This window comes from Nothobranchius furzeri, chromosome 16 (assembly GCF_043380555.1).
Source record: "Nothobranchius furzeri strain GRZ-AD chromosome 16, NfurGRZ-RIMD1, whole genome shotgun sequence".
Lineage (NCBI taxonomy): Eukaryota > Metazoa > Chordata > Actinopteri > Cyprinodontiformes > Nothobranchiidae > Nothobranchius > Nothobranchius furzeri.
This window is the reverse complement of record NC_091756.1, coordinates 48837993-48858180: the sequence shown is the minus strand read 5'-3', so window position 1 is coordinate 48858180 and position 20188 is coordinate 48837993. Positions and strand designations below refer to the sequence as shown.

At 42.1% G+C, this 20188-nt stretch overlaps 1 long non-coding RNA gene across 2 annotated transcripts; it reads left to right on the top strand.

Annotated features, from left to right (window-relative positions):
- Positions 1-375: 375 nt before the first annotated feature.
- Positions 376-19904, top strand: LOC107387624 (uncharacterized). 2 transcript variants are annotated; one of them, XR_011516859.1, is made up of 4 exons: positions 376-501; positions 18082-18200; positions 18270-18363; positions 18487-19904. It is a non-coding gene; the product is annotated as an uncharacterized lncRNA (long non-coding RNA). The 2 variants fall into 2 exon arrangements; XR_001573228.3 differs by lacking the exon at positions 376-501 and having other exon boundaries at positions 17573-18200.
- Positions 19905-20188: the final 284 nt, after the last annotated feature.

The window sequence follows — 20188 nt, the reverse complement described above, 5'->3', positions numbered from 1 at the left end:
AACCAATGTTTCCTCTGTGGGGGCTGGCTGCCCCGGGGGTGGCAGCCGGGGTGCTTATCGTGCCTCCTCCTGCCCAGGCTACTGCTGCCGATTCTGCTCCTCCTGGAGCAGTTGTCTCCTTTGATGGTGTTTCTGTCTTCTTTGTGCCTACTCCATCTTCACTCAGCCAGCAGCCCTTTCTCTTTTTTTACGTGTGTGTGTGTGTGTGTGTGTGTGTGTGTGTGTGTGTGTGTGTGTGTGTGTGTGTGTGTGTGTGTGTGTAAGTTTGCATCTGCTTGGGATGGGATTGAGGGTGAGAGGAGGGAGATACAAAGGGGATCTCTTATGTGAACATGTGTGGGAGGGGTGGGAAACCGACTGCACACCCCCTGCCCCGAGCTCTGTGCAATAGGAAACTGAGCGCCGTCCAGAACCAACCAATAACGTTAGACTACCACTTACTTGCTTCAAATTTAAGGAATACCTCGGCTGATGCAGGGTTGATGAACTTTTCACGGAAAAGTAAGTCTCTAAAATATAAATGTATGAGAACACAACATGACATGAGAATAATACTCGTAAAACAACGTGTTTTAGCTCTGTTTGTTGGCTACAGAAGCACATTTATAAACAGAAACGTGAAGTCGTCATCTTAAAAAACAGAGATACAGCCTTTTTGTGTGATATGTTTCATTTACATAAAACAATTTAGCTGTTGCAGGCGCCATTGATAACTTCAGAAATTCTGATTCCTCTTTTCTTCAGAAACTAAATGTAATAAATGCTGAAAGCTAAACACAGAAAAACAGCTACAGTTATTTTTCTGAAACATCACAAAAAACTGTCCGTTAGTCGGGAAGGCTAAGCATTTATTATATTGGACGGCAGTGTCGTGGAGGAGTGGGATGCATGACACCCAGAACCGTTTAGTACTTTGAACTTTTATTCAGATTATTCTGAAGCATTCATGGTTTGGATTCAAAACCCACCACGGTAAAATATTTCTAAATTATTAAGCTTTAAGAAGCTTTAAAATAACTTTCTTCTTCATAATTTTTAATCCAAAAGAAAAATATCTAAATCTCACAAAAACAAAACCTAAAAGCTTCCAAACAATGTGCTGAATCTTCTGGCATATGCTTCAGTTTACCTGCTGATAGTGGATCCTCATACTGGTAGTTCTCAGAGTGATGAGAGTCTGATGTGTCCTCATCAATTCTTCTGCTGCTCTTTGACTGCTCAGTGGATTTGATGCACATGTGTGAGTGTGTGGGCTCATGTGGGTCGGTGGGAGTGTCTAGGGCTCCTCTGGTGGCTGGTGCCATGATCTGGGATCAAGGAAGTGTGTGAAATGGATACAGTTGTCTCCAGAACGAAGGTCCTCCTTCCAGAACTGACGTACTGTTTGGCTGGTCGAGGGGCGCCAAGCCCATCTGTCCCCATGTCTACCCATCTGTCTCTGGGCTAGGCTCCATAAGGTGTGAGGTGAAGGATGGGGAGCTGAGCACATCAACAGCCATTAAGTGATGATGTGGTACAAAACCCTGCTCTTAAGGACCTGTGGGAATCCAGAACCACAAAGTACAAAGAGCTAGTGGACACCAACAATGAAAGAGACAATGGACATGGACATTAAAGGTTTTAACTCAGCCAGGCACGTTTTCATGGGTTCTCTGCATGAGAACGTTGTACCAATGAAAACTCTCAGCAGTTGAGATTGTGGATTTTGAGGCGCAGCCAATTTTTTGGTTTTGGAAAAAGATTTTTGTCGTAAAACTTTATCAGCAATACAAGCAATGTTTAGTTGAAGTGTTCTGGTGTGAAGAAATATCTCAGAGGCAGATCTATTAAAACTTAATTACAAAAAAATGGAAAACGTTTGGGGTTTTTGACCCTTCTATGTTTCGTCAAAGAACATCTTCTGAGCAGATTAAAAACACAGAGAGGATGTTCAAAAAGAGTGTTTTTCATGTTCACCAGGAATAAAGTGTTCACGTTTGGAGGTTGGAGAAAGTTGGAGGCAGCAGAAGGGCCTGCCATGATTAATGGCTGAGTTTGCTTCCGGTCCCAAAACCGTGATGTCTTAACTGAACAAAAGCTTTCACTTAGAGGTAGGAATTTTTTTGGCAACCAATATAATCCAAACCTTAAAGCCCCAATGTGTAATATTTTTACCAGTTTACTATCAAATCCTGTGTTTCCAGTTCACAAATGTGTCCTTTTTCACTAATATTTCTCACCAATATCTATTCTAAATATTCCTCTCGGCTTGAAATTATACATTTTATATACATAAACTGTGGTCGATGCTCCATGGTCATCCACCATCTTAAAATACAGTAGCTGTTTAGGGACATACGATCTCCACCGTACCCGATTGGACTGCGACTGTAACCTGAAAGAACCAGCAGAGGGCAGCAGTGTGCCCTGGAAGCATCGAGTCTGCTAAATCAACTGAGAAATAGAAAATAATAGCTACACCGTTGCTCCACTTGTTAGTTTGAATAAAAAAACAATTAAATCAAAAGACACATACAATTTGTCAGTTCCTCATCATGTCCAATACAAGGAAGATGCATATCAATCAATCAATCAATCAATCAATCAATCAATCAATCAATCAATCAATCAATCAGTCAATCAATCAATCAATCAATCAAAGCTTTATTTATAAAGCGCCTTCCACAACCCTGTCAGGAAGCCCAAAGCGCTGAACATGGTTCAGTTGAAGGTAAATATATTGAATAAATCAAAAATAAAAGCAATTCAAATTACAAAATACAAATTACAAAAAAGGTGAAACATTCTGGTACAGGACAAATGTGTAAAACAATGGATAGAGTGAACCAATGAAAACTGTGAAATAAATTCAACATAAAAGAGGGCCAAAATCAAACATGTTCTGGAAACGCCAAGCGGAGGAGGTGTGTTTTTAGGTGACTCTTAAAGACTGGCAGAGATGGGGACAGCCTAACTGAGGGTGGCAACTGGTTCCAGAGTGACGGTGCTAGGACTGAGAAAGCCCGGTCCCCGCGAGTACGACGCCTAGAACGAGGGACAGCGAGCAGGCCTTGGTCAGAGGAGCGCAGAGCGCGTGATGGGGAATGTCTGTTCAGGAGTGTGGCTAGATAGGGGGGAGCACCACCCTGGAAGAAATGATAAACAAAGACGAGGATTTTGAATTGTGAGCGATAGCAAACCGGAAGCCAGTGCAGGGAGGCCAGAACCGGACTGATGTGGTCCCGTTTCCTGGTCCCAGTCAGGAACCTGGCTGCGCTGTTCTGCACAACCTGTAGGCGACACAGTGATGACTGACACAACCTTGCATAGAGAGAGTTGCAGTAATCAGCCTAGAAATAACAAAGGCATGCAGTACCCGCTCCAGGTGGGCTCTCGACAGCATATGCTTGATTTTTGCAAGGCACTCGTACGCTAATATGCTAAAGAATATTTCAGGGAACACAATTTCTCCCAATATCAACCTCCCGGCTCACATCACCCTTCCTCCGTGTGTGAATCCTGACAGCTTCAAGATCTAACAGAACTAGCTTGCTTCCTTCAGCACTGGAAGGCTGATAAACAGTCATAATTGTAAATGCTTTTTTAATGAGGTTGATTAGCTTGTTTTAAGCTTTGTGTGGGTTAAGCTCATCGACATGTATACTGGACAATTCGTGCCCATAGGCACCAATTATGTTTTTGTGCCAAAATGGGAGGTTCCCACATCCACCATTTTGACCATGTTACAGGTTCCATCAAGCACAGACAACTCCAAAAAAGGAAAAAGAGGTGAAGCTGAGGGTGGGACTGTAATGCTGGGATCAAATGACGACATCCGTTGAACTGAACGATGTAGCTACAAGCGAACCCAAAGCTAACGCGGAGGTGGGAGCTAAGCTAACGGTGGTAGCTTTCTACCTACAACCGGAGTTAACTGTGCACAACACCAGAGCTTCTGAGTCAGAGCTGCGCTGGGCTGACCGCTGGGGAGAACCGGGTGGAATACAGAGGTCTCCCGAGATCTCCACAAGCCGATAGCCCATGCAGCAGACAGGCGCCGCTGTGATGACAGATGCGCCGAACTGCCGCTGAGGGGAGAGACACCATACCAATAGTCGGAACCCAGCTCCACCAACATGTTATATTTCAACCCATTTCCATTCTTATTGTAATGTGTCAAGTTTGGAAGGCTGAGCTGACGTGGAGTGAAAGTTTGCTTGTGGCGTGGCTGTGTGACCCAGACGTGGAGTAACTGGCGTTGGGTTGGACAGAACACGCAGCTTTAAACTAGGAACGGCGACGCAGTGCTTGGAGAGAGCAGAGACTGAGTGGCGGTTCCAGAGAGACAAAAGAGCCGACTTACTGGTGGTAGGCAGCATGGAAAGATGTTTTCCTTGGTTAGAATGGCTGGAGAGCCTGAGAACTTGGTTTAGTGCTCGGAACAAACGATGACTGAGTGACAGTTCAGCGGAGGCACTTCTGTATATAGAATCTGGGTGATGATGCTGGGTAGTGTGGTTCTCAGGCTAGTTGAGTCCGTCAGGGGTGGTCAGGAGACGGCGTTCGTGACATAATGTGTATGAGTGTAAACAATGATTAACTTTTTAAATTGAACACATAGTGATTTGTGATATAAATGGATCATTGTAAGAACAATATTAATTTCAAATTCATTGATTTAAGCACAGACTATTCAAACATTTGATTTAGACATCTTGTTCATTCATCACATACGTATGATTATTCAACCCATAAGTTGTAAAGACTTGTTGGACTCGTGTGGATTCACGTTTTTTCAGAGTGAGGAATCTAGCAGTCTGACTTTTAGCAGAGAGATAAGGCTTTTGCGGGAGACCTTGACAGTTTATTTATGTCTGCTTTGAAGAACAATAAGTGAGCAAAAGGTTGATTTGTGCGTCTGGATCCTCCAGCTGGCGTAACCTTGACTTTGCAGCTCTGGCATGTATGAAAGGTTATGCTGAGTCAATTCCTTACACTTACTGCAAGATTATGTTTTGAGAACATCTGATTTAAATAGTTAATAGATTCTTTACCTTGACTTAAGCTCACACGTAATCACAATAGCTTCATCATGCAAGAAGAATTGGGAGTGAGACAAAACCATTTCTGAGCATGCATTGTATTGAAAACAACGCTTATACTGAAACAGGCTGTTTTAACGCTGATCTGATCTGATCTAGGCACATAACTCCCAAACCAAACAACGATAGAAATTGAATCAACATTTTTTATTTTTTTATTTTATTATTTGGGCCCACATTTAACCCTCTGAAGGCAGGCGTTGCAGATTTGCAACGTTAAATCCTACCTACCTGGTTACTCCACATACGTATTTCATGAGCATTTTTTAAACTCAGAAGTACCCCTGAAGGATTTAGTTGTTCCTTCTTTTATCAAAACTTATTTTGAGCCTGCAGCCTCACCTCTGTCAGTGTGCCCCAGGACAGTTGTGGCTACAGTGTAGCTCATCACCACTAGTGTGTGAATGGATGAATGATACACTGTAGCATAAAGCGCTTTGGAGTCCTCTGACTCTGAAAGGCGCTATACAAGAGTGGGTCCATTGTAATTTTCAGTTCTTTGAAAAAATATGTTGTATTTGCAAACCAAAATGTATGTAGAAATGTAAATGAAAAACAAAGCATAAAAAATTGTGGGCCATCTATCATTTAAGTCTTTGATGGATGGAAATTGTAATCCAAACATAATTTTGGTTTGTTTGTTTATAGCGAGCCGACTCATCCTATTTAAATGATATATATATATATTATATATATATATATATATATATATATATATATATATATATATATATATATATATATATATATATATATATATAATATATATATACGTATACATATACAAATATATATATATATATATATATATATATATATATATATATATATATATATAACTTACTAAAACAAACTATAGGAGAAGTTCAGTCAGACAAGGGAATCATTTCTCAGTAAAACAGTAGGTGTAAAAACTATAAGTGTGCTGTCTGTTAACATTGCAGGTGAATGGTTTCTGTCTTGATGTCAAATAAAGAAAGATGCTGGCATATGAAGAATCCCCTTTGCTTTGTTGGGATTAGTGAAATGATGCCAAAATGTGAAACCTAGAAAAGTCCAGCTAAGTAACTTGTCATCCAAGGCTGGATGATAATCTTTATTTTTGTTGTTTTGTGGAGTTCTCATCATCCAAACATCTGAAAATGAAAACTTGACATCCATGAAACATCTGGGCAGTTTTTAAATCCAGGTTCGATGGATGAGGATGTCTGCGGCTGTGTGTGTGCATGTGGTTTTGTGCAGTTTGTGAATCTGAGCACACTTGAACGTGCATGTGCATACATTTAGCTTCTTGGTTTGTGAGTGGGTGTGTGTCAGGCGGTCTGTCTGCACATTGTTCCATGCACGGTCATGTGTATGGGAGGTCAAATGATCACGGCCTGTCTGTCTAGCTCTGTCTCCCCATGAGGCCTTTGGCTGCTGGTTGGAACAGCTCTCTGACGCTCTTCCTCTGTCTTTCATTCCCTCCGTCTGTCGCTCCCTGTCAGGCTGGGAGAACACAAACAGAGGTGCTGCCTTCGTGAGGCACAAATCCCCACTTCCTCTGAAACTTCCAGCGCCGCTTTTTTCCTGTCCAAATTCCACAGCCATTAAACTTTCCTGGCTGGAATTCAGAAAACAACTCAGTAGAGAGAAATATGGAGTGGGTGGAGTTTGGGTGGGGGATGAGGGATGGAAGAGGGGGTAAGACCCCCCCCCCATCTCCCCTCCTCTCCTATGGATATCACAGATATGTGCTCCTGCTGACTACCTAAAATAAAGATCTGACTTCATACTTGTTTTCATTGGTGATCGGGTTTCTCTAAAAGTGTCTACTGGTTTTTGCAAAGGGTCAGTCAGAGGCGCTGCCCCCCACTCCCCCACCCCCAAGACATGTCTCGGATGATATAAACCATGTTAAGATTAGTCTAAGGTAAATATTTTCCTCAAGGCTGTGATCTTTGGGCTTTATTACTGCTGGTGCTGCTTTGGATCACCTGCAGTAGTTACACAACACAAACAACATGGTCTCCCACTCAGCAGGGCAGCTGAGGGAGAGGTGATAATACCGTGTTGGACAGCTTCACACTTTCTCACTTTCTGTAGATAGTGTCAGAAAGAAATTACACAGATTCTATTACTTTGTGTTCAGTTTCATAGTTAGATCAGAGGAAGCAGAACTAGCATGAATTCTACATATGCATACATTTTTTGACACGTTTAGATTAATAATTGAATTCTCTCCTGGACTTTGTTTTGCAAAAAGACAGCCACAGATGCTTTGTCTCTCTCCATAGCAGCTTCAGACCCATCTCTAAACTTCTGTTCATCTCCAAGATCTTGCAAAAGGTCGTGGCTAAACAACTCACAGCTGCTCTTGATCAACATCTATGATAGTTTCCGGTCAGGTTTTCGTAGAGCTCATTCTACTGAAACGGCTCTTCTTTGGGTTTCTAATGACCTTCTGACTCACAGTGATGCAGGGGACTGTTCTGTCCTGGTCCTGCTGGACCTGACTGCAGGCCTTTGACACTGTTGACTATCACCTGCTACTGGAGAGACTGAGAGGTTGGGTAGGCCTATCAGGATCTGCTCTGGAGTGGTTCTCCTCTTATCAGCCTGAGCATTTCTTCCTTGTGATCGTCTCCAAGGTTAGGTCCTCCACCACCTCTCTCACCCATGGTGTCCCACAAGGCTCTGTGCTGGGGCCTCTATGCTTCCTCCTCTATCTGCTTCGTATTCAGCACATCCTGAGCTCTTTTAAATGAATCTCCTCTTAATACAGATGGCATCCAACTGTACATCTCCTTTCCTTACTCCTCACCCCTGCCACTTGGACCTCAAGGGATAAACCATCAACCCTGCTCAATGGTCAACTTTCCTGGTGGGGTCACCCATGAAGACAGTGGGAGGGTTAAGCCCCATGAGATGTCTAGGTTGCAGCTGTTACACTCCTGCTTAGACTCTATTAAAACCTGGATGGCTGGGAACTTTCTACAGCTGAATGAAGATAAGACTGAGATTATCATCTGTGCTCCAGACAAGCTGGTTCCCAAAGTCAGAGACTCTCTTGGTCACCTTACTTCTCACACCAAACAATCTGTAGGAGTCTTGGTGTAATCTTTGACCCTGCTCTCACCCTGGATTCTCATGTCAGTTCTCTTGTTCGCTCTTCCTTCTTCCATCTCAGGAACATTGCTAGGCTGCGTCACATTCTGTCCCACTCTGAACTTGAGACTGTTATCCACACCTTCATCTCCTCACACTTAGAATACTGAAATTCTCTTTTCACGTGTCTGTGCAAAACCTCCCTGAATCGTCCCCAGGTAGTTCAGAATGCCTGTGCTCGGCTTCTGACCAAGTCCTCCAAACACACCCACATATTTACATAAAAGAATGCAAGTAAAATGAGTTCCCATCTTAATTAAACTTATGTAACTATAAATTACTACAATACTAAAATATAAATGACTTAAAAGACTTGAACATAATAACATGTATGCCCAAATGGTTTTTATAAAACTGAAAGTTTTAAATGAATGGGCATTAAACAAGAGGAACTACAAACAGGAAACTTTATGCTAATCTTAACAATTCAAATGTCACTGTGATATTTAACAAGGCCCCAATCAACTAACATTTATAATTGCAAATAGAAAATCATGTAAAGGGTTCATGAGCCTTTAAATTGTCTCTCAGTGTTGTTCAATGAATAAAGAATATGTAATTTACACGGTATTCTAATTTTTACAGTTTCACATAACTGTCTGTTTAAGTAACATTTATATTACTGGTAATCAAGTGATGGTAAAATGAATAAATAAATAAATAAATAAATAAATAAATAAATAAATAAATAATAGAAATCCTCAAAGTGACATAAGAACAGGCACAAATTTGATTGAAGGATTAAATTTACTAACTTGGGTCAGACTCAAACAAAGTTAGTTCTTCCTGAGCTCTCATGATGTCTGAGACGGATACAGTCAATGTTACAGCAGAACTAAAGAAATGATCAGGAACAAGTTCCACCTGGATGACCTAGGAAGATGATTGTGATGAGGAAAAAAGAACTGACGTCTGAGCTGTAAGCGAATCTTCGGGAAGTCCACCTGTCATGCCAAGAAGGGTACAGCTACAAACCGCAGAGCAGATTCATGCCTACAGCAGCGAATCTGAGCCTCCAGGTCTGCAGCCGTAGACCAGGGGTTCCAAAAATGTTTTCTTTGAGGACCCAATTTCACGTGTCCAAGACAAGCCAGGACCCCCAACTCCTACACGTATGAACACAATAGAAGTGATCATTTACAAATTTTGTACAGGTAGACAGAGTTATTACTTTTATATGGAGTTCTGATTATACTGTGGTGTGTTAGTAGGATTGTATGTGTAAGTTTTACAAATAAAATCCGGCTAACCTCAAAACCTCAGCAAAGACAAAATTGTGGAGACCCCCTTGGGGTTCCCAACCCCCAATTTGGGAATACCTGCCGTAGACTATTCATCACTTCTTCCCTGTTCTTTATAGGCCGCAGTGCGCTTGGAAGTAAACGGCCGCTGCTTTAGCTCCTGATCAGCTGATGACAGCTTCAACACACACCCGCTGCTGAATCATAGTAACACACGCATTTTCTTATCAGTAACAGAAATGGCGTTATGACAAAAGAAGACAGTAATTAAATAGATTACTCATTACTGGAAAAGCTAACTTCCATTGATTACACCATTATTCCCATCACATTGGGTTCCAGTTGTGAAATAAACATAAACTAAATGCTAAATGAATAAACATAAACATAAATCACAAGCCATTTAACAGACCAGTTAGACAGCTTTTCATGATGTAAAAATTATCAACCAGAACACAGTCTTTGTAAGGAATATTACATTTCTAGTGGTTTTGACCATGTACAGAAGGGAAAGAGATGGTTTATTATTGTGTTTGCAGAGTATTGGGCTCTTGAGTAGAGTATGATAAGTAATGATTCGTTAGTTACATCTTACGTAAGGAACCATCAAATGTCACATTCCATAGAAAATATGAAATCAATTTGATGGATCTTTGAATATTACTTTAATCAGAAGTTCTGAACTTTTTATTGCAGGGATTAGGTAACAATTCATATTAACCCAGAGTCAAAAGAAAGAGAGAGACACGTTTTAAAGTTAAGAAGATTTATTTTTAAACAATTTAAAACAAGGCTAACTAACTCTAAGCACTCTGTGTGATGAATGGATCTAGGTGTGAATGAGGCAAGATGGATGGTGTAATGTGGAATGTTGTTATCAGAACTCTCCTTTTCGGAGAAGCGTTAGTTCTGTGTGGGAGCAAATGGTTTGCTCTAAACTACAGTCAGAGTAAAAAAAAAACACATTCAGACGCTATCTTGCCACTCTACAAACCCTTGGTGGAGACCTCCATTGTAGATCCAGAATGCCAGGTCCTCGGATCCCCCTTTGGTACCGGAGTCGATGAAACAGCGTACGGTACGGCAGACTAGTCTTGGAATGCCTCTAGGTAAGCGACAGGTGTTTGACAGCATCGGCGGGACCCTGAAGGGTCAGTGAGTTCAGCTTTTACTCTGAAGGAGCGTTGCATTCAGGTGTAGCTTGCAACAGGTTTTATTATCCAGCTTGTCAAGGTTCTTTGTGGTTAAAAAGTTACAAGTGGCCAGCTCAAAACTCTAGAATGTTTGAACTAATTTAAGGGTGACATGGTAGTTAGTTTTATAATCCAGATGTTTTGATTCATGGTCGAATCAGGATTTGACAACAAAAGGGGATGGTATAAACACCACGCAGAGCCACGCCACGTGTCAGAACGAAAGCTCTGATTGGATGAGAAACAGGAAATGTGTCATGTGATTTTAGCATTACGTGTGATCAGTCTAGTGTCTAGCTTAAAGTTATATTACTTATTATATACATTCCTAGGATTATAATATCAGGTCACTAATAGTCTCATTTCACAGACTGATTGAACATTAGGCTTCTCATGATTATTTGGACTAACACAGTTATTTGATTATTATTTACAGAAAAAGAGTTCTTGGTCTTCTTTCTTGTGCTGTAGGGGGAGGCAAATAGCTAGTTAAAACCGTTTAGATGAAGAGGCATCAAAGGCCTTGAGCAATATCTCAAGGAGATTAGTTCTTCATGAGGAGAGATGGGAGATGACCTTTAGGTGGAAAACAGTCCCTTCATGACGCTATATACCCCCCTTTTCAAGGGCTCGGTGGTCCAAGCAGAGACCACCTGACGTTGAACAACAAGAGTCCTGAAGGACCCCGTCGAGAGATCAAGTTATAATTTCCCAGGCAGAGTGTAATTTCTCAGGTCGCGTGTAATCTCCTTTGAAAGCACGTAAGTCAGCAGTCAGCAGATCATACATATATCCATGTGGAGGGAATAATTTGAAGCAGGAGCAAAACACAGTATATCCACGAGTAGAGAATAATTCCAAACAGTAATTTGATCTTTGTAGTCACACTTAGCGTAATCCAGTAGCAGGAAACCAGCAGACAACGGGTCAGATCCCAGCGAGCGAAGTATCCCAGCAGCCAAAACCGGAATCAACGGATGTCCAGGTCCGACGAGCCGGAACACCAAGCAGCAGTAGCCGAGCTAGTTGAAACAGTTTAGATGCAGAGGCATCAAAGGCCTTTAGCAATATCTCAAGGAAATTAGTTCTTCAAGAGGAGAGAGGGGAGATGACCTTTAAGGTTGGTTTATGCTTGACGCATCCGCAAGGTCCGCACGGCTCCGCGCGGAAAAGTTGCGTCATTTTGCGTCATTTTAACAACCATGCCCCTCCACCGCGCCTCCGCATGGCCCAGAATTTCCGCGACGTGCACCTCGGAAAATTTCTAACCACGCGGACGGACAGACGGACGGACGCGGAAAAACATGGCGGACCGGCAAGAACTAGTATGGCAGAGGTTCGTAAATACAGACATTTGTATGATTCAGCTCTCAGAGATCACCGTGATCAACATGTTGTTAATAATTCTTGGAGAGAAATAGCTCGCACTGTCGGAAAAGATGAGAACGCTGTTAAAAATGCTGAAATGCCATGTTGTAAATAGTAATTTCTACTTCTACTATGGTGTAGTGTTGGATGCATGCCGTAGAGCTCCATGCTGCCCCGTTCAGTTTGGGAGAATATTGGCTCACCTCAGAGATGAGCCGCACGAACCATAAAAGCTGCGAGTTGTGAAGCGCGTTCCATCCGCGAGCTGCATCATCGCGCGGAAAGTAAATGCGTCAAGCATAAACCAAGCATTAGGTGGAAAACAGTCCCTTTAGCTCCTTTAGCGCCCGATCAGCTGATGACAGCTTCAACACACACCTGCTACTGAATCATAGTAACGCACGCATTTTCTTATCAGTAACAGAAATGGTGGTATGACAAAAGAAGACAGTAATTAAATAGATTACTTATTACTGGAAAAACTAACTTCCATTGGTTACACCATTATTCCCATCACATTGTGCTCTAGTTGTGAAATAAATCACAAGCCATTTAACAGACCAGTTAGATAGCTTTTTATGATGTAAAAAATAATCAACCAGAACACAGTCTTTGTAAGGAATATTAAGTTTCTAGTGGTTTTGACCACGTACAGAAGGGAAAGAGATGGTTTATTATTGTGTTTGCAGAGTATTGGGCTCTTGAGTAGAGTATGATATGAGGCCAGCATACGTCTGATCTGATCTGATAAGTACTAAGCACAAAGCGTTCTGACTGCCTTTGCACTGTTAAGGAGTCCCAACTTTTCCTCAATGCTATCATGTTCTAATGGGTTGTGTGTGAAAGGAGAGCATACCATATTCCAGTGGCGGGCGGTGCATTCCACCCCTGGGCCTTCAGTGCTATTCAGTCCAATCTAAATTAACACACCTTAAAATACCATCAATAGGACATCACAGCTGGAGAAACCTCTCTCTCTCACACACACACACACACACACACACACACACACACACACACACACACACACACACACACACACACACACACACACACACACACACACACACACACACACACACACACACACACACACACCAGTGGCTGGGCAAGACGTCATTTCCGGAGCCTTTAAAATCAAACTCGCATTCCCAGTTGAGAGTAGGAAGCTAAGACCACGGATACTGTCAAATCTCAAAAATGAAAGACGGGTTTAAGAGATGAGACAATAAAATAAATAAGTAAAGCAAACACATTATTTGCATTTGTTTTGGAGAAAATTGCACCGCGAAACAATTGAACATGTTGGCGCAGCTGCACACACCACGTTATACACAATATAAATTGCATAGAAACAGAACACAGAATAATTTCATTTAGACATTTTATTTCGTTACAATTTATTATTAACAAAATGAAATGACAAAACATTAAAAAATACTTTCTACTCACCAACATAAATGTCCAGCATGGATCTCCTCCTCTCCTGCTCATTAGAAAATAAAATCCATCCTTCTTTCTTTCCTCAGGAAAACTTCAATGGCTCTGTACAGTTCATCTGTGCACTTCAGGTCCATGAGTGGATCCTTTTCTACGGACATGGAGGCTAATGCTGAAAGACGTGTCTGTCGGGTCGTGTTTCTGGCGTACATTTTAACGCGCTTTAATGCTACCAAATCCATCTGATGTGAGCAACAGGCATTCCCAGCAGAATAACCTGCAGCGGTTCTCTGAAGCTGTTTGCCATGGGTACTGTTCATAGTTGCTTGCCTGAAAATGACGAACAAGTCCTTTCCCCTGCTGGGACAAGCCAGCTAGCATTGAAGTCGGACGACCTGTTCTCACAAGATCCATTTTTTCTTGAAAGGTCCGTCTTGAAAATGGTGTGGCAAGTAAATCTGCAACCAAGTCTGTCTCTTCTCCTCTTTCAGCCATCATGTGTTCAAAAATACACCGATAGCTGCCTATAGATACAAATCTCTGTGTTTAGTTTTGATATTTTGCTTCATGCCGCTAGAAAAGTTCTAACTACTGCTTATCCAATCACAGGATGCGTTCATGTCAACTTTTGCGTGAGGCCAGCTAGCTGGCCTGGGCCACGCTGACTCGTGAGCTGATTGGCTATCGCAACTGGCTCGTCTCTGTTCACTTACAGCGGACAGTGGGCTTCTCGATTGATTCTGAAGGCCTAGAGAAGACTTAATCTGCCTGAAAATACAAGCTAGCTTAAATCTGATTGGATAACACCCAGCCTTGGTATTTTTAACACTGGAAGCAGCGCAGCCAAGTGGGTATAATAGGATATAAAGAAAATAGACCAGTGAACATTTTTTTTATTTAAAAATATTTACCAAGGGAAAAAAAATACATTTACGTTTTTGAGTACGTTTAGGTCAGCAGAGAAGGCTTTGCTGGCCCTGACTGCCCACCACTGCCATATTCTAAATCCAGTGTGAAGAGGCCCCCTAGTGTGGGCTGGGGGCCAAACAATTAAAGAGAAATGATGGACAAAGAAGTTGCAAAAAAGGTTTTTTATAAACACTCATAGAACACTCTTTATTAAGGTTCTTGTTGTCAACTGCTTCAAGATAATTTTGTATCTGCCTTCATCACCAGAGAGCTGATGTTCCAACCAGCTGCTCAGACTTGTGAAACCCAGAAGACTGATGAGCAAGAAATGTTTGTGTGACTGGGAGATTGACAGCGAGTTGTAGTGTGATAGTGAGCACTGAACTCACCCATCCAAACGAGAACAATCTGGACTGAGAATGGAGAAAACTCGAAAGGAAGAGAAGAGTGGGAGGGAGCGTAGGAGCACCGTGGGATCAGGGCATTAAAGCTCCAGTCAAAGAGGAGAAGGATTGACAGGAGGAGGAGAAGAAAGTCTAAGACACCTGTGGTGGAAGCACTCAGCTCACTGTTTAGTTGGGGTGGGGGTGTCTGAGGGGTGAAGTGACTTACTGGAGAGCTCAGTGTTTGAGCGTACCAGACCAGACCATGCTGGGCCTGCACTGCGGTGAACAGCCGCACTGTAATAACTCAGGGACTGGGGGGCTGAAAGACGATAGCCTGGCAGGAATTGGTTTACAGCCAAAGAAGCCAACACTTGTGGATGCTGACTTCCCTTTCAGACAGAGACAAACCTAAAGCAGTGGGTGTAAAAGCAGCCTTCCTGTCTATGATGACATAGGTGTACAGACCTGTATCAGGTCAGCCAATGGAAACTAGATGAAGGAAGAGGACACGGTGGTGAAGGCTGGCTAGAAGGGTTCTCAAAGCTGATGAGAGTGATGGGTGGTATGGAAGTGGCCTTTTAACAGTTGGTTCTACCAGGTGTTTTGCAGAAAGAAAAGGTCTTTCCTCTTTGTGAGAGGATTAAGAAACAGGATACATTCCGCTGGTTTCACACCAGCTGGTGCCCAAGATTCCAGCATGTTTCTGGTTCATTACTGCTGTTTTTGATGTGGTGTTAAATAGCCGTAATAATCGAGACTCTGACAGTAGAAAGTGTTGAGGACTTAGGAGATTACTTAAAAGCCGTTACTACAAAATGTAAATACTTCCATGAAAACATCCTCATAAAAATTTCTCTTTCAATTCAATTCAATTCAATTCAAGTTTATTTATATAGCGCCAAATCACAAGAGTCGTCTCAAGGCACTTCACACAGTAAACATTCCAAAATAGTTCAGCTCATTAAGCCAATCAGTAAAAGTTTCCTATATAAGGAACCCAGCAGATTGCATCAAGTCACTGACTGTTATCAGTGACTTGATGCAATCTTCATATTAAGCAAGCAAGTAGCGACAGTGGAGAGGAAAACTCCCTTTTAACAGGAAGAAACCTCCAGAGGATCCTGGTTCAGTGTAAGCAGACATCCACCACAACTCACTGGGGATCGAGAAGACAGAGCAGACGCACGTACACACCAACACACACACACACACACACACACACATACATACACACACACACACACACACACACACACACACACACACACACACACACACACACACACACACACACACACACACACACACAACGCGTGATGTTTCCATGGCTACATTGTGATTTCTTAGTAAAGATTCTATTTGGTGAGAGATAAACTTTATTGTATTTATCCTAGTGAATCTATAATTAAACGGGAAAACTAGTAGTAGCACATTCAATGTCAAAGAAAGTAAAATGTTATTATCAGGAGAATGAGAATGTTTACGTGATTTGCAGCAGTGTGCTAGACGATGGCCCCCTCCATGAGAGCACCACAGCTCAGCAGAACGTCATTGTAGCTTCTTCTGGGGAGAAAAACACTTAGAGAAAAATAAAGTTAACAGCTGAAATAGCAGGAAATAACACAGATAAAGAGCAAATTGTAGAAGAAAGTAGTCAAGTGTGGAAAGTGGTCAGTATGTCCTCCAGCAGTCTAAGCCTATAGCAGCATAACTACAGAGATAACTCTGGATAATCTAGCCTTTTAGATGGAGGCATGTTGGAGGCAGGGCAAGGGAGAGCCGTCTTTACCGACTGTACACTCCACCTCCCTCTACTCCCCCACTTGTCCAGATAGGCTAACATCAGATTTTAACCATGAGCCCTATAAAATAGGCTCTAGCCAAAAGTTTTGTGTGCTGCCTATTTTCTTAAAATTCATTTTGTGGTATTTCTGAATTTAGGCCAATACTCCGAACCACGGTGCTTGTGTGCTCATAGGTAGCGTCAACTTTCACTGAGTTCTATAACCTTAGAAAAGTTGGATGGGTGGATAGAAGAATGATGGTAAGAAAATTAAACGATAGATGAACAGAGGGATGGCATTGGCTCGGGGGCTTGGAATTAGCACTGCAACTGTAGGGTTGCTGGTTCTAACCCAAGCTCTGTCCGTGCCAGCCCTTGCCTGCTGGTGGTGGTCGGAGGGGGTGGAGGTGCAGTATGGCAACTTTGTCTCTGTCAGTGTGCCCCAGGACACCTGTGGCTACAATGTAGCTCATCACCATCCATGTGTGTGTGTGTGTGTGTGTGTGTGTGTGTGTGTGTGTGTGTGTTAATGCCTGCCTGTAGTATAAAGTGCTTTTTAGAGTCCTCTGATTCAAACAGAACAGCTCTATATGAGTGTGTTATCACTATCAATTAAATGTATGCACAACATGTTTTTACTTGACGAACATATGGATGGATTCATAGAAAAATAGATGTATGCATATTTTTTACATTACGTTTGTTTCGTGTTTTTAAACTTTTTTTCATTTTTGATAATTTCACTAAAACACACAAACTCTGTTTTTTACCATAAAACTCAGCCTTTGAGTATTAAATGCCTGTAATTCCAGTTTTTTAGTGTCAAAGAGAATATGTGCATTTTATATCACCCTAACTTTTTTAAAGATCAGACAAGTCCAACTGACAGCCAACATATTTTCTTCTTACCGCATTTGTGCTGCTGCTGGTCCCACTGGATCCCTGTGGGGAAAGCTGTGAGATGTTTTGAGAGCAGTAAGTCAACACTGACTGGTGGCCACAGATGGTCTGCGGTAATGGCTCGTGTTGCTGTTAGTGGTGGGCAGCTAACCCACCCAGGGTAAACAGTCAAACAAACACAGGGGTTACATCAGGGTTGTTTCGGTTACGTCCAGAGATCCTGCTGAATGGAATAACAAGCTGTCAGTTCACTAAGACAAAATGATGTGTCACAGGCTGTGAGTCAGTATCTGCAGCTTTAATCAACTCATCTAGAAATGAGAACAATCATCACTAAAGCAGACAAAGTGCAACACTTTTTCCACTTTGAAGAAAATCTACTTTAAATAGATCAGTACTTTGCATGTTGATATTTGAATGGCAATGTCTCTGCTGCAGATTCCCACAGATGCCCTTGCTTTCTCCGTCTTGGGAGTGTATTAAGGCACCGACTCCCACTGTAACTGGAGGGTGTGGAAGCTACCAGCTAAACACAATGAGCTTGGGCAGAAAACAATAGGCACATACACACATAAGATTTGGTCCAACATATAGCTGGACCTCCCCTCCCCCAACCTTTTTTCTCCCCCTCAGTGATTGATTGCTTTCCTCACTCTCTGGACTTGGCGTGTGCTGTGGCCTCACCGGACTCTCCAGCAGACCACTGGGAACTGGGCGGTTTTTCCTTTCACTGACTTCAAACCTCCAAACAGGTAACATATCCAATTATTTTCCAAGCAAACCACCTACACTTTATTGTGTTGCTTTTTCTTTACTTGCAGATTATTTGAACGGAAAAGGATATTGAACCAGTGCGTTTCCTGTATTTCCTGTTTGAAGAAAGACATGGAAGAGGGATGGAAACAACCCCTGTTGGTAAATACATATAAATATATACATCAACCCTATCAGGACAATGTAAAGAGTAATGTCTGCTTAGTGCCAACGTGCTAGCAGAATATCCAGATGAATGTGGATGAATATGGTTCTCACTTTCAGGGTGGAGGAGTTGTCACAGGAAGTCAGATTGCTATCCACTGGGTGTGCAAGTGTTCTGCAGCTGGAGAGCGGCTGCTCTGGGAAGCCTTATCCTCAGGGAATTAAATGGGATTTAGCACACACACACACACACACACACACACACACACACACACACACACACACACACACACACACACACACACACACACACGCACGCACGCACGCACGCACGCACGCACGCACACACACACACACACACAGGGTGAAATGCATGCTCAAACACATGCACAATCACACAAATGCATGCAAAACATCTAAACGTATTAATACAAACTACTTTAATACACTTCAAATGCTCTGGAATTTGGACATAAAGAATAAGTGAAATGTCATCAATTTTATCAGCAGTATTTTGTAGCGGAATATAGTTGGTATATTCTTACACTTTTATTAAGGTTCAGAGATATCACTGATCCAGACCTGAGCTGGATCATTACAGGGAATTTTATTCAAACACCTTGTATTGAATTAGAGACAAGAAGAGAGAGAGAGATGGGACGTTTAAGAATTTTTATTTTATAATTATTTGAAACAATCTCCAGGACTAACTCTCTAATGATGGATGCAGATGAATGTAATGCTGAAGTGTTGGTGTGTGTGTGTCAGTTCAGAATCTCCATCTGGTGGAAGCGAGTCTGAGTGCGAGGTGTTGTTTGCCCTAACTGACCGACGATGGACTTCAGGAGGAAGACATGAGACGCAATCTATGCCGATCTACGTACCGTGTGGAGACTTCCGTGTTAGATCCGGATGCCAGGTCCTTGGACCCTCCTTGTGCTGGAACTGGTGAAACAGCGTCGGCAGCACGACAAACCAGTCTATGGATAGTGTCCCGGTACAACGGCAGGTTTCCAGCGTCACGTAGAGACCCCCCTTATTGGGTCATAGAGTTCAGCTTTTATTCTGAAGGAACCGTCGTCTTGTTGATAATACTCAGCTTAAAAGTAGAAAATACAGCTGGCCAGTCTGTACTTCACTTAGCGATGATGGACATCAGATGGATTTGAGAGCTGGTTGAACTCACGTTGGAACTACGTTGAACCTTGCGGTGGAACTGAATTAAAATGGCATTTTTCTGTTTTATTAAGCTTAGATGTTTATGATTCTTAGCAAATCGGAGTGGACAGATTAACTAAACACCACAGAACTCTGCCACGCATCAGAGAGGAAGTTCTGATTGGATGAGTGAACAATGTGTCATGTGTTTACCTTATGTGGATCAGGATGTCTAGCTCAATTAGCCCAAGTCCTGTTATTCATTAAACACATAAATCATAACATTGTGATTTCACAGATCGGTCACCTGATTATTATTGACCAACAGTTGTTTTGATTAGCTTTATTAGAAATAAAGTTCTTTGATTAACTAATGAAAAGCATTCTTCGTCCTTCTTCTGTCTTCTTTGCTGGAATGTAAACACCAGAAGCAAGCGCACGACCTTGGCAACTTATGCACACTGTCACTGTGCCAAAGGGCAGCTGTTAAGGGCAGAAATGGCATATTCATAACGCTACAATTTTATCGAGAAAAAAACTAAAAAATAAGTCAAAGGAGCAAAGAAAAGACAAGAAGACATTTGAGCTTGACGTTTGTGAGTAATTATACACAGAAAAAAATATCAAACCTCTTTTTGTCATGAAACAGCTATTGAATGGTCCG